This window comes from Rhinolophus hipposideros, assembly GCF_964194185.1.
Source record: "Rhinolophus hipposideros genome assembly, chromosome: 15".
NCBI classification, from domain to species: domain Eukaryota; kingdom Metazoa; phylum Chordata; class Mammalia; order Chiroptera; family Rhinolophidae; genus Rhinolophus; species Rhinolophus hipposideros.
In genome coordinates, this window is record NC_138061.1 from 68,356,372 (window position 1) to 68,371,371 (window position 15,000).

Genomic DNA, 15,000 nt, shown 5'->3' on the forward strand with positions numbered 1-15,000 from the left:
TAGGGTTAGGGTTAGGGTTAGGTTTAGGGTTAAGGGTTGGGTTAGGGTTAGTGTTAGGGTTAGTGTTAGGGTTAGGTTTAGGGTTAGGGTTAGGGTTAGGGTACCCCGAGGACTACCTCTCGCCCTAGGCCTACGCCTAGCACTACCTCTGGTCCTACCCCTACCCCTGGTTCTACAACTCCCCCTACCCATAGGCCCACCACCATCGCTACCCCTAGCCACATCTCCCACTCCTGATCCTAGGTGTACTCCGAGGTATACACCGACACCCACCCCTTGCCCTTTGCCTACCCCAGCGCTACGCCTACCGCTCCCACTAACCCTACCTCGGGCCCTAGACCAACGCCCATTGCTCACTCTAGTCCGAGGCATAGCACTTGCCCGTCGCCGACCAGTACACCTTGCCCTACCGTTAGCCAGAGCACTAACCCGTGTACTACGAAAACACCCTGGACCCACCCTTAGCCACACCCTAATTTAGCCCTACATCCTTTCCGAGTCCTAGGACTACCCGGAGCCCTCCCGTTACACCTACCCCTAGCCCTCGGCCATCCCCTACCACTACCACTAGTCCTAGGCCTAACATGAGCCCTAACCCTAACACTGGCCATGGGCCTCTGCCAACCACTAGCCCTTCACCTAACCCTATCCCGAGCACTACTCCTCGCCCTAGGCCTACGCCTAGCACTACCTCTGATCCTACCCCTACCCCTGGACCTACAGCTCCCCCTACCCATAGGCCCACCCCCATCCCTAACCCTAGCCACAGCTCCCACTCCTGGCCCTAGGCCTACTATGAGGTTTACTTCGAAACCCACCCCTTGCCCTATGCCTACCCCAGCGCTACGCCTACCGCTCCCACTAGCCCTACCTCGGGCCCGAGACCAACGCCCATGTCTCCCTCTAGTCCGAGGCCTAGAACCTGCCCGTCGCTGACCAGTACACCTTGCCCTTATTAGGGTTAGGGTTAGGGTTAGTGTTAGGGTTAGGGTTACGGTTTAGGGTTAGGGTTAGGGTTAGGGTTGGTGTTAAGTTTAGGGTTAGGGTTAGGGTTAGGGTTGGTGTTAGGTTTAGGGTTAGGGTTAGGTTTAGGGTTAGGATTAAGTGTTAGGGTTAGGGTTAGTGTTAGGGTTAGGGTTAGGGTTAGGGTTAGGGTTTAGGGTTAGGGGTAGGGTTAGGGTTGGTTTTAGGGTTAGGGTTAGGGTTAGGGTTAGGGTTAGGGTTGGTGTTAGGTTTAGGGTTAGGGTTAGGGTTAGGGTTAGGGGTTAGGGTTAGGGTTAGTGTTAGGGTTAGGGTTAGGGTTAGGATTAGGATTAGGGTTAGGGTCAGGGGTAGGGTGAGGGGTTAGGGTTTGGGTTAGGGTTAGGGTTAGGGTTAGGTTTAGGGTTAAGGGTTGGGTTAGGGTTAGTGTTAGGGTTAGTGTTAAAGTTAGGTTTAGGGTTAGGGTTAGGGTTAGGGTACCCCGAGGACTACCTCTCGCCCTAGGCCTACGCCTAGCACTACCTCTTGTCCTACCCCTACCCCTGGTTCTACAGCTCCCCCTACCCATAGGCCCACCACCATCGCTACCCCTAGCCACATCTCCCACTCCTGATCCTAGGCGTACTCCGAGGTATACACCGACACCCACCCCTTGCCCTTTGCCTACCCCAGCGCTACGCCTACCGCTCCCACTAACCCTACCTCGGGCCCTAGACCAACACCCATTGCTCACTCTAGTCCGAGGCATAGCACTTGCCCGTCGCCGACCAGTACACCTTGCCCTACCATTAGCCAGAGCACTAACCCGTGTACTACGAAAAGACCCTGGACCCACCCTTAGCCACACCCTAATTTAGCCCTACATCCGTTCCGAGTCCTAGGACTACCCGGAGCCCTCCCGTGACACCTACCCCTAGCCCTCGGCCATCCCCTACCACTACCACTAGTCCTAGGACTAACATGAGCCCTAGCCCTAACACTGCCCATGGGCCTCTGCCAACGACTAGCCCTTCACCTAACCCTACCCTGAGCACTATCCCTCGCCCTAGGCCTACGCCTAGCACTACCTCTGGTCCTACCCCTAACCCTGGACCTACAGCTCCCCCTACCCATAGGCCCACCCCCATCCCTAACCCTAGCCACAGCTCCCACTCCTGGCCCTAGGCCTACTCCGAGGTTTACTTTGACACCCACCCCTTGCCCTATGCCTACCCCAGCGCTACGCTTACCGCTCCCACTAACCCTACCTCGGGCCCGAGACCAACGCCCATGTCTCCCTCTAGTCCGAGGCCTAGAACCTGCCCGTCGCTGACCAGTGCACATTGCCCTTATTAGGGTTAGGGTTAGTGTTAGTGTTGTGTTAAGTTTAGGGTTAGAGTTAGGGTTAGGGTTGGTGTTAGGTTTAGGGTTAGGGTTAGGGTTAGGGTTAGGATTAAGTGTTAGGGTTAGGTTTAGTGTTAGGGTTAGGGTTAGGGTTAGGGTTAGGGTTTAGGGTTAGGGGTAGGGTTAGGGTTGGTGTTAGGGTTAGGGTTAGGGTTAGGGTTAGGGTTAGGGTTGGTGTTAGGTTTAGGGTTAGGGGTAGGGTTAGGGTTAGGGGTTAGTGTTAGGGTTAGTGTTAGGGTTAGAGTTAGGGTTAGGTTTATGGTTAGGGTTAGGGGTATGTTACCCCGAGCACTACCTCTCGCCCTAGGCCTACGCCTAGCACTACCTCTGGTCCTACCCCTAGCCCTGGCCCTACAGCTCCCCCTACCCATATGCCCACCCCCATCGCTACCCCTAGCCACAGCTCCCACTCCTGATCCTAGGCCTACTCCGAGGTTTACACCGACACCCAACCCTTCCCTTTGCCTACCCCAGCGCTACGCCTACCGCTCCCACTAGCCCTACCTCGGGCCCTAGACCAACGCCCAGTGCTCACTCTTGTCCGAGGCCTAGCACTTGCCCGTCGCCGACCAGTACACCTTGCCCTACTGTTAGCCAGAGCACTAACACGTGTCCTACTAAAACACCCTGGACCCACCCTTAGCCACACCCTAATTTAGCCCTACATCCGTTTTGAGTCCTAGGACTACCCGGAGCCCTCCCGTGACACCTACCCCTAGCCCTCGGCCATCCCCTACCACTACCACTAGTCCTAGGCCTAACATGAGCCCTAACCCTAACACTGCCCATGGGCCTCTGCCAACCACTAGCCCTTCACCTAACCCTACCCCGAGCACTACTCCTCGCCCTAGGCCTACGCCTAGCACTACCTCTGGTCGTACCCCTACCCCTGGACCTACAGCTCCCCCTACCCATAGGCCCACCCCCATCCCTAACCCTAGCCACAGCTCCCACTCCTGGCCCTAGGCCTACTCCGAGGTTTACTTCGAAACCCACCCCTTGCCCTATGCCTACCCCAGCGCTACGCCTACCGCTCCCACTAGCCCTACCTCGGGCCCGAGACCAACGCCCATGTCTCCCTCTAGTCCGAGGCCTAGAACCTGCCCGTCGCTGACCAGTACACCTTGCCCTTATTAGGGTTAGGGTTAGGGTTAGTGTTAGGGTTAGGGTTACGGTTTAGGGTTAGGGTTAGGGTTAGGGTTGGTGTTAAGTTTAGGGTTAGGGTTAGGGTTAGGGTTAGGATTAAGTGTTAGGGTTAGGGTTAGTGTTAGGGTTAGGGTTAGGGTTAGGGTTAGGGTTAGGGTTTAGGGTTAGGGGTAGGGTTAGGGTTGGTGTTAGGGTTAGGGTTAGGGTTAGGGTTGGTGTTAGGTTTAGGGTTAGGGTTAGGGTTAGGGTTAGGGGTTAGGGTTAGGTTAGTGTTAGGGTTAGGGTTAGGGTTAGGATTAGGGTTAGGGTTAGGGTCAGGGGTAGGGTGAGGGGTTAGGGTTTGGGTTAGGGTTAGGGTTAGGGTTAGGTTTAGGGTTAAGGGTTGGGTTAGGGTTAGTGTTAGGGTTAGTGTTAAAGTTAGGTTTAGGGTTAGGGTTAGGGTTAGGGTACCCCGAGGACTACCTCTCGCCCTAGGCCTACGCCTAGCACTACCTCTTGTCCTACCCCTACCCCTGGTTCTACAGCTCCCCCTACCCATAGGCCCACCACCATCGCTACCCCTAGCCACATCTCCCACTCCTGATCCTAGGCGTACTCCGAGGTATACACCGACACCCACCCCTTGCCCTTTGCCTACCCCAGCGCTACGCCTACCGCTCCCACTAACCCTACCTCGGGCCCTAGACCAACGCCCATTGCTCACTCTAGTCCGAGGCATAGCACTTGCCCGTCGCCGACCAGTACACCTTGCCCTACCGTTAGCCAGAGCACTAACCCGTGTACTACGAAAACACCCTGGACCCACCCTTAGGCACACCCTAATTTAGCCCTACATCCGTTCCGAGTCCTAGGACTACCCGGAGCCCTCCCGTGACACCTACCCCTAGCCCTCGGCAATCCCCTACCACTACCACTAGTCCTAGGACTAACATGAGCCCTAGCCCTAACACTGCCCATGGGCCTCTGCCAACGACTAGCCCTTCACCTAACCCTACCCTGAGCACTATCCCTCGCCCTAGGCCTACGCCTAGCACTACCTCTGGTCCTACCCCTAACCCTGGACCTACAGCTCCCCCTACCCATAGGCCCACCCCCATCCCTAACCCTAGCCACAGCTCCCACTCCTGGCCCTAGGCCTACTCCAAGGTTTACTTTGACACCCACCCCTTGCCCTATGCCTACCCCAGCGCTAGGCTTACCGCTCCCACTAACCCTACCTCGGGCCCGAGACCAACGCCCATGTCTCCCTCTAGTCCGAGGCCTAGAACCTCCCCGTCGCTGACCAGTACACATTGCCCTTATTAGGGTTAGGGTTAGTATTAGTGTTAGGGTTAGGGTTAGGGTTTAGGGTTAGGGTTAGGGTTAGGGTTGTGTTAAGTTTAGGGTTAGGGTTAGGGTTAGGGTTGGTGTTAGGTTTAGGGTTAGGGTTAGGTTTAGGGTTAGGATTAATTGTTAGGGTTAGGTTTAGTGTTAGGGTTAGGGTTAGGGTTAGGGTAGGTTTAGGGTTGGTGTTAGGTTTAGGGTTAGGGGTAGGGTTAGGGTTAGGGGTTAGTGTTAGGGTTAGTGTTAGGGTTAGGGTTAGGGTTAGGTTTATGGTTAGGGTTAGGGGTATGTTACCCCGAGCACTACCTCTTGCCCTAGGCCTACGCCTAGCACTACCTCTGGTCCTACCCCTACCCCTGGCCCTACAGCTCCCCCTACCCATATGCCCACCCCCATCGCTACCCCTAGCCACAGCTCCCACTCCTGATCCTAGGCCTACTCCGAGGTTTACACCGACACCCAACCCTTCCCTTTGCCTACCCCAGCGCTACGCCTACCGCTCCCACTAGCCCTACCTCGGGCCCTAGACCAACGCCCAGTGCTCACTCTTGTCCGAGGCCTAGCACTTGCCCGTCGCCGACCAGTACACCTTGCCCTACTGTTAGCCAGAGCACTAACACGTGTCCTACTAAAACACCCTGGACCCACCCTTAGCCACACCCTAATTTAGCCCTACATCCGTTCCGAGTCCTAGGACTACCCGGAGCCCTCCCGTGACACCTAACCCTAGCCCTCGGCCATCCCCTACCACTACCACTAGTCCTAGGCCTAACATGAGCCCTAACCCTAACACTGCCCATGGGCCTCTGCCAACCACTAGCCCTTCACCTAACCCTACCCCGAGCACTACTCCTCGCCCTAGGCCTATGCCTAGCACTACCTCTGGTCGTACCCCTACCCCTGGACCTACAGCTCCCCCTACCCATAGGCCCACCCCCATCTTTAACCCTAGCCACAGCTCCCACTCCTGGCCCTAGGCCTACTCCGAGGTTTACTTCGAAACCCACCCCTTGCCCTATGCCTTCCCCAGCGCTACGCCTACCGCTCCCACTAGCCCTACCTCGGGCCCGAGACCAACCCCCATGTCTCCCTCTAGTCCGAGGCCTAGAACCTGCCCGTCGCTGACCAGTACACCTTGCCCTTATTAGGGTTAGGGTTAGGGTTAGTGTTAGGGTTAGGGTTACGGTTTAGGGTTAGGGTTAGGGTTAGGGTTGGTGTTAAGTTTAGGGTTAGGGTTAGGGTTAGGGTTGGTGTTAGGTTTAGGGTTAGGGTTAGGTTTAGGGTTAGGATTAAGTGTTAGGGTTAGGGTTAGTGTTAGGGTTAGGGTTAGGGTTAGGGTTAGGGTTTAGGGTTAGGGGTAGGGTTAGGGTTGGTGTTAGGGTTAGGGTTAGGGTTAGGGTTAGGGTTGGTGTTAGGTTTAGGGTTAGGGTTAGGGTTAGGGTTAGGGGTTAAGGTTAGGGTTAGTGTTAGGGTTAGGGTTAGGGTTAGGATTAGGGTTAGGGTTAGGGTCAGGGGTAGGGTGAGGGGTTAGGGTTTGGGTTAGGGTTAGGGTTAGGGTTAGGTTTAGGGTTAAGGGTTGGGTTAGGGTTAGTGTTAGGGTTAGTGTTAAAGTTAGGTTTAGGGTTAGGGTTAGGGTTAGGGTACCCCGAGGACTACCTCTCGCCCTAGGCCTACGCTTAGCACTACCTCTTGTCCTACCCCTACCCCTGGTTCTACAGCTCCCCCTACCCATAGGCCCACCACCATCGCTACCCCTAGCCACATCTCCCACTCCTGATCCTAGGCGTACTCCGAGGTATACACCGACACCCACCCCTTGCCCTTTGCCTACCCCAGCGCTACGCCTACCGCTCCCACTAACCCTACCTCGGGCCCTAGACCAACGCCCATTGCTCACTCTAGTCCGAGGCATAGCACTTGCCTGTCGCCGACCAGTACACCTTGCCCTACCGTTAGCCAGAGCACTAACCCGTGTACTACGAAAACACCCTGGACCCACCCTTAGCCACACCCTAATTTAGCCCTACATCCGTTCCGAGTCCTAGGACTACCCGGAGCCCTCCCGTGACACCTACCCCTAGCCCTCGGCCATCCCCTACCACTACCACTAGTCCTAGGACTAACATGAGCCCTAGCCCTAACACTGCCCATGGGCCTCTGCCAACGACTAGCCCTTCACCTAACCCTACCCTGAGCACTATCCCTCGCCCTAGGCCTACGCCTAGCACTACCTCTGGTCCTACCCCTAACCCTGGACCTACAGCTCCCCCTACCCATAGGCCCACCCCCATCCCTAACCCTAGCCACAGCTCCCACTCCTGGCCCTAGGCCTACTCCGAGGTTTACTTTGACACCCACCCCTTGCCCTATGCCTACCCCAGCGCTACGCTTACCGCTCCCACTAACCATACCTCGGGCCCGAGACCAACGCCCATGTCTCCCTCTAGTCCGAGGCCTAGAACCTGCCCGTCGCTGACCAGTACACATTGCCCTTATTAGGGTTAGGGTTAGGGTTAGTGTTAGGGTTAGGGTTAGGGTTTAGGGTTAGGGTTAGGGTTAGGGTTGTGTTAAGTTTAGGGTTAGGGTTAGGGTTAGTGTTGGTGTTAGGTTTAGGGTTAGGGTTAGGTTTAGGGTTAGGATTAAGTGTTAGGGTTAGGTTTAGTGTTAGGGTTAGGGTTAGGGTTAAGGTTAGGGTTTAGGGTTAGGGGTAGGGTTAGGGTTGGTGTTAGGGTTAGGGTTAGGGTTAGGGTTGGTTTTAGGTTTAGGGTTAGGGTTAGGGTTAGGGTTAGGGGTTAGTGTTAGGGTTAGTGTTAGGGTTAGGGTTAGGGTTAGGTTTATGGTTAGGGTTAGGGGTATGTTACCCGAGCACTACCTCTCGCCCTAGGCCTACGCCTAGCACTACCTCTGGTCCTACCCCTACCCCTGGCCCTACAGCTCCCCCTACCCATATGCCCACCCCCATCGCTACCCCTAGCCACAGCTCCCACTCCTGATCCTAGGCCTACTCCGAGGTTTACACCGACACCCAACCCTTGCCCTTTGCCTACCCCAGCGCTACGCCTACCGCTCCCACTAGCCCTACCTCGGGCCCTAGACCAACGCCCAGTGCTCACTCTTGTCCGAGGCCTAGCACTTGCCCGTCGCCGACCAGTACACCTTGCCCTACTGTTAGCCAGAGCACTAACACGTGTCCTACTAAAACACCCTGGACCCACCCTTAGCCACACCCTAATTTAGCCCTACATCCGTTCCGAGTCCTAGGACTACCCGGAGCCCTCCCGTGACACCTACCCCTAGCCCTCGGCCATCCCCTACCACTACCACTAGTCCTAGGCCTAACATGAGCCCTAACCCTAACACTGGCCATGGGCCTCTGCCAACCACTAGCCCTTCACCTAACCCTATCCCGAGCACTACTCCTCGCCCTAGGCCTACGCCTAGCACTACCTCTGGTCCTACCCCTACCCCTGGACCTACAGCTCCCCCTACCCATAGGCCCACCCCCATCCCTAACCCTAGCCACAGCTCCCACTCCTGGCCCTAGGCCTACTATGAGGTTTACTTCGAAACCCACCCCTTGCCCTATGCCTACCCCAGCGCTACGCCTACCGCTCCCACTAGCCCTACCTCGGGCCCGAGACCAACGCCCATGTCTCCCTCTAGTCCGAGGCCTAGAACCTGCCCGTCGCTGACCAGTACACCTTGCCCTTATTAGGGTTAGGGTTAGTGTTAGGGTTAGGGTTACGGTTTAGGGTTAGGGTTAGGGTTAGGGTTGGTGTTAAGTTTAGGGTTAGGGTTAGGGTTAGGTTTGGTGTTAGGTTTAGGGTTAGGGTTAGGTTTAGGGTTAGGATTAAGTGTTAGGGTTAGGGTTAGTGTTAGGGTTAGGGTTAGGGTTAGGGTTAGGGTTTAGGGTTAGGGGTAGGGTTAGGGTTGGTGTTAGGGTTAGGGTTAGGGTTAGGGTTAGGGTTGGTGTTAGGTTTAGGGTTAGGGTTAGGGTTAGGGTTAGGGGTTAGGGTTAGGGTTAGTGTTAGGGTTAGGGTTAGGGTTAGGATTAGGGTTAGGGTTAGGGTCAGGGGTAGGGTGAGGGGTTAGGGTTTGGGTTAGGGTTAGGGTTAGGGTTAGGTTTAGGGTTAAGGGTTGGGTTAGGGTTAGTGTTAGGGTTAGTGTTAAAGTTAGGTTTAGGGTTAGGGTTAGGGTTAGGGTACCCCGAGGACTACCTCTCGCCCTAGGCCTACGCCTAGCACTACCTCTTGTCCTACCCCTACCCCTGGTTCTACAGCTCCCCCTACCCATAGGCCCACCACCATCGCTACCCCTAGCCACATCTCCCACTCCTGATCCTAGGCGTACTCCGAGGTATACACCGACACCCACCCCTTGCTCTTTGCCTACCCCAGCGCTACGCCTACCGCTCCCACTAACCCTACCTCGGGCCCTAGACCAACGCCCATTGCTCACTCTAGTCCGAGGCATAGCACTTGCCCGTCGCCGACCAGTACACCTTGCCCTACCGTTAGCCAGAGCACTAACCCGTGTACTGCGAAAACACCCTGGACCCACCCTTAGCCACACCCTAATTTAGCCCTACATCCGTTCCGAGTCCTAGGACTACCCGGAGCCCTCCCGTGACACCTACCCCTAGCCCTCGGCCATCCCCTACCACTACCACTAGTCCTAGGACTAACATGAGCCCTAGCCCTAACACTGCCCATGGGCCTCTGCCAACGACTAGCCCTTCACCTAACCCTACCCTGAGCACTATCCCTCGCCCTAGGCCTACGCCTAGCACTACCTCTGGTCCTACCCCTAACCCTGGACCTACAGCTCCCCCTACCCATAGGCCCACCCCCATCCCTAACCCTAGCCACAGCTCCCACTCCTGGCCCTAGGCCTACTCCGAGGTTTACTTTGACACCCACCCCTTGCCCTATGCCTACCCCAGCGCTACGCTTACCGCTCCCACTAACCCTACCTCGGGCCCGAGACCAACGCCCATGTCTCCCTCTAGTCCGAGGCCTAGAACCTGCCCGTCGCTGACCAGTACACATTGCCCTTATTAGGGTTAGGGTTAGTGTTAGTGTTGTGTTAAGTTTAGGGTTAGGGTTAGGGTTAGGGTTGGTGTTAGGTTTAGGGTTAGGGTTAGGGTTAGGGTTAGGATTAAGTGTTAGGGTTAGGTTTAGTGTTAGGGTTAGGGTTAGGGTTAGGGTTAGGGTTAGGGTTTAGGGTTAGGGGTAGGGTTAGGGTTGGTGTTAGGGTTAGGGTTAGGGTTAGGGTTAGGGTTGGTGTTAGGATTAGGGTTAGGGTTAGGGTTAGGGTTAGGGTTAGGGTTGGTGTTAGGTTTAGGGTTAGGGGTAGGGTTAGGGTTAGGGGTTAGTGTTAGGGTTAGGGTTAGGGTTAGGTTTATGGTTAGGGTTAGGGGTATGTTACCCGAGCACTACCTCTCGCCCTAGGCCTACGCCTAGCACTACCTCTGGTCCTACCCCTACCCCTGGCCCTACAGCTCCCCCTACCCATATGCCCACCCCCATCGCTACCCCTAGCCACAGCTCCCACTCCTGATCCTAGGCCTACTCCGAGGTTTACACCGACACCCAACCCTTGCCCTTTGCCTACCCCAGCGCTACGCCTACCGCTCCCACTAGCCCTACCTCGGGCCCTAGACCAACGCCCAGTGCTCACTCTTGTCCGAGGCCTAGCACTTGCCCGTCGCCGACCAGTACACCTTGCCCTACTGTTAGCCAGAGCACTAACACGTGTCCTACTAAAACACCCTGGACCCACCCTTAGCCACACCCTAATTTAGCCCTACATCAGTTCCGAGTCCTAGGACTACCCGGAGCCCTCCCGTGACACCTACCCCTAGCCCTCGGCCATCCCCTACCACTACCACTAGTCCTAGGCCTAACATGAGCCCTAACCCTAACACTGGCCATGGGCCTCTGCCAACCACTAGCCCTTCACCTAACCCTATCCCGAGCACTACTCCTCGCCCTAGGCCTACGCCTAGCACTACCTCTGGTCCTACCCCTACCCCTGGACCTACAGCTCCCCCTACCCATAGGCCCACCCCCATCCCTAACCCTAGCCACAGCTCCCACTCCTGGCCCTAGGCCTACTATGAGGTTTACTTCGAAACCCACCCCTTGCCCTATGCCTACCCCAGCGCTATGCCTACCGCTCCCACTAGCCCTACCTCGGGCCCGAGACCAACGCCCATGTCTCCCTCTAGTCCGAGGCCTAGAACCTGCCCGTCGCTGACCAGTACACCTTGCCCTTATTAGGGTTAGGGTTAGTGTTAGGGTTAGGGTTACGGTTTAGGGTTAGGGTTAGGGTTAGGGTTGGTGTTAAGTTTAGGGTTAGGGTTAGGGTTAGGGTTGGTGTTAGGTTTAGGGTTAGGGTTAGGTTTAGGGTTAGGATTAAGTGTTAGGGTTAGGGTTAGTGTTAGGGTTAGGGTTAGGGTTAGGGTTAGGGTTTAGGGTTAGGGGTAGGGTTAGGGTTGGTGTTAGGGTTAGGGTTAGGGTTAGGGTTAGGGTTAGGGTTGGTGTTAGGTTTAGGGTTAGGGTTAGGGTTAGGGTTAGGGGTTAGGGTTAGGGTTAGTGTTAGGGTTAGGGTTAGGGTTAGGATTAGGGTTAGGGTTAGGGTCAGGGGTAGGGTGAGGCGTTAGGGTTTGGGTTAGTGTTAGGGTTAGGGTTAGGTTTAGGGTTAAGGGTTGGGTTAGGGTTAGTGTTAGGGTTAGTGTTAAAGTTAGGTTTAGGGTTAGAGTTAGGGTTAGGGTACCCCGAGGACTACCTCTCGCCCTAGGCCTACGCCTAGCACTACCTCTTGTCCTACCCCTACCCCTGGTTCTACAGCTCCCCCTACCCATAGGCCCACCACCATCGCTACCCCTAGCCACATCTCCCACTCCTGATCCTAGGCGTACTCCGAGGTATACACCGACACCCACCCCTTGCCCTTTGCCTACCCCAGCGCTACGCCTACCGCTCCCACTAACCCTACCTCGGGCCCTAGACCAACGCCCATTGCTCACTCTAGTCCGAGGCATAGCACTTGCCCGTCGCCGACCAGTACACCTTGCCCTACCGTTAGCCAGAGCACTAACCCGTGTACTGCGAAAACACCCTGGACCCACCCTTAGCCACACCCTAATTTAGCCCTACATCCGTTCCGAGTCCTAGGACTACCCGGAGCCCTCCCGTGACACCTACCCCTAGCCCTCGGCCATCCCCTACCACTACCACTAGTCCTAGGACTAACATGAGCCCTAGCCCTAACACTGCCCATGGGCCTCTGCCAACGACTAGCCCTTCACCTAACCCTACCCTGAGCACTATCCCTCGCCCTAGGCCTACGCCTAGCACTACCTCTGGTCCTACCCCTAACCCTGGACCTACAGCTCCCCCTACCCATAGGCCCACCCCCATCCCTAACCCTAGCCACAGCTCCCACTCCTGGCCCTAGGCCTACTCCGAGGTTTACTTTGACACCCACCCCTTGCCCTATGCCTACCCCAGCGCTACGCTTACCGCTCCCACTAACCCTACCTCGGGCCCGAGACCAACGCCCATGTCTCCCTCTAGTCCGAGGCCTAGAACCTGCCCGTCGCTGACCAGTACACATTGCCCTTATTAGGGTTAGGGTTAGTGTTAGTGTTGTGTTAAGTTTAGGGTTAGGGTTAGGGTTAGGGTTGGTGTTAGGTTTAGGGTTAGGGTTAGGGTTAGGGTTAGGATTAAGTGTTAGGGTTAGGTTTAGTGTTAGGGTTAGGGTTAGGGTTAGGGTTAGGGTTTAGGGTTAGGGGTAGGGTTAGGGTTGGTGTTAGGGTTAGGGTTAGGGTTAGGGTTAGGGTTAGGGTTGGTGTTAGGGTTAGGGTTAGGGTTAGGGTTAGGGTTAGGGTTAGGGTTGGTGTTAGGTTTAGGGTTAGGGGTAGGGTTAGGGTTAGGGGTTAGTGTTAGGGTTAGTGTTAGGGTTAGGGTTAGGGTTAGGTTTATGGTTAGGGTTAGGGGTATGTTACCCCGAGCACTACCTCTCGCCCTAGGCCTACGCCTAGCACTACCTCTGGTCCTACCCCTACCCCTGGCCCTACAGCTCCCCCTACCCATATGCCCACCCCCATCGCTACCCCTAGCCACAGCTCCCACTCCTGATCCTAGGCCTACTCCGAGGTTTACACCGACACCCAACCCTTCCCTTTGCCTACCCCAGCGCTACGCCTACCGCTCCCACTAGCCCTACCTCGGGCCCTAGACCAACGCCCAGTGCTCACTCTTGTCCGAGGCCTAGCACTTGCCCGTCGCCGACCAGTACACCTTGCCCTAATGTTAGCCAGAGCACTAACACGTGTCCTACTAAAACACCCTGGACCCACCCTTAGCCACACCCTAATTTAGCCCTACATCCGTTTTGAGTCCTAGGACTACCCGGAGCCCTCCCGTGACACCTACCCCTAGCCCTCGGCCATCCCCTACCACTACCACTAGTCCTAGGCCTAACATGAGCCCTAACCCTAACACTGCCCATGGGCCTCTGCCAACCACTAGCCCTTCACCTAACCCTACCCCGAGCACTACTCCTCGCCCTAGGCCTACGCCTAGCACTACCTCTGGTCGTACCCCTACCCCTGGACCTACAGCTCCCCCTACCCATAGGCCCACCCCCATCCCTAACCCTAGCCACAGCTCCCACTCCTGGCCCTAGGCCTACTCCGAGGTTTACTTCGAAACCCACCCCTTGCCCTATGCCTACCCCAGCGCTACGCCTACCGCTCCCACTAGCCCTACCTCGGGCCCGAGACCAACGCCCATGTCTCCCTCTAGTCCGAGGCCTAGAACCTGCCCGTCGCTGACCAGTACACCTTGCCCTTATTAGGGTTAGGGTTAGGGTTAGTGTTAGGGTTAGGGTTACGGTTTAGGGTTAGGGATAGGGTTAGGGTTGGTGTTAAGTTTAGGGTTAGGGTTAGGGTTAGGGTTGGTGTTAGGTTTAGGGTTAGGGTTAGGTTTAGGGTTAGGATTAAGTGTTAGGGTTAGGGTTAGTGTTAGGGTTAGGGTTAGGGTTAGGGTTAGGGTTAGGGTTTAGGGTTAGGGGTAGGGTTAGGGTTGGTGTTAGGGTTAGGGTTAGGGTTAGGGTTAGGGTTAGGGTTGGTGTTAGGTTTAGGGTTAGGGTTAGGGTTAGGGTTAGGGGTTAGGGTTAGGGTTAGTGTTAGGGTTAGGGTTAGGGTTAGGATTAGGGTTAGGGTTAGGGTCAGGGGTTGGGTGAGGGGTTAGGGTTTGGGTTAGGGTTAGGGTTAGGGTTAGGTTTAGGGTTAGGGTACCCCGAGGACTACCTCTCGCCCTAGGCCTACGCCTAGCACTACCTCTTGTCCTACCCCTACCCCTGGTTCTACAGCTCCCCCTACCCATAGGCCCACCACCATCGCTACCCCTAGCCACATCGCCCACTCCTGATCCTAGGCGTACTCCGAGGTATACACCGACACCCACCCCTTGCCCTTTGCCTACCCCAGCGCTACGCCTACCGCTCCCACTAACCCTACCTCGGGCCCTAGACCAACCCCCATTGCTCACTCTAGTCCGAGGCATAGCACTTGCCCGTCGCCGACCAGTACACCTTGCCCTACCGTTAGCCAGAGCACTAACCCGTGTACTACGAAAACACCCTGGACCCACCCTTAGCCACACCCTAATTTAGCCCTACATCCGTTCCGAGTCCTAGGACTACCCGGAGCCCTCCCGTGACACCTACCCCTAGCCCTCGGCCATCCCCTACCACTACCACTAGTCCTAGGACTAACATGAGCCCTAGCCCTAACACTGCCCATGGGCCTCTGCCAACGACTAGCCCTTCACCTAACCCTACCCTGAGCACTATCCCTCGCCCTAGGCCTACGCCTAGCACTACCTCTGGTCCTACCCCTAACCCTGGACCTACAGCTCCCCCTACCCATAGGCCCACCCCCATCCCTAACCCTAGCCACAGCTCCCACTCCTGGCCCTAGGCCTACTCCGAGGTTTACTTTGACACCCACCCCTTGCCCTATGCCTACCCCAGCGCTAGGCTTACAGCTCCCACTAACCCTACCTCGGGCCCGAGACCAACGCCCATGTCTCCCTCTAGTCCGAGGCCTAGAACCTGCCCGTCGCTGACCAGTACACATTGCCCTTATTAGGGTTA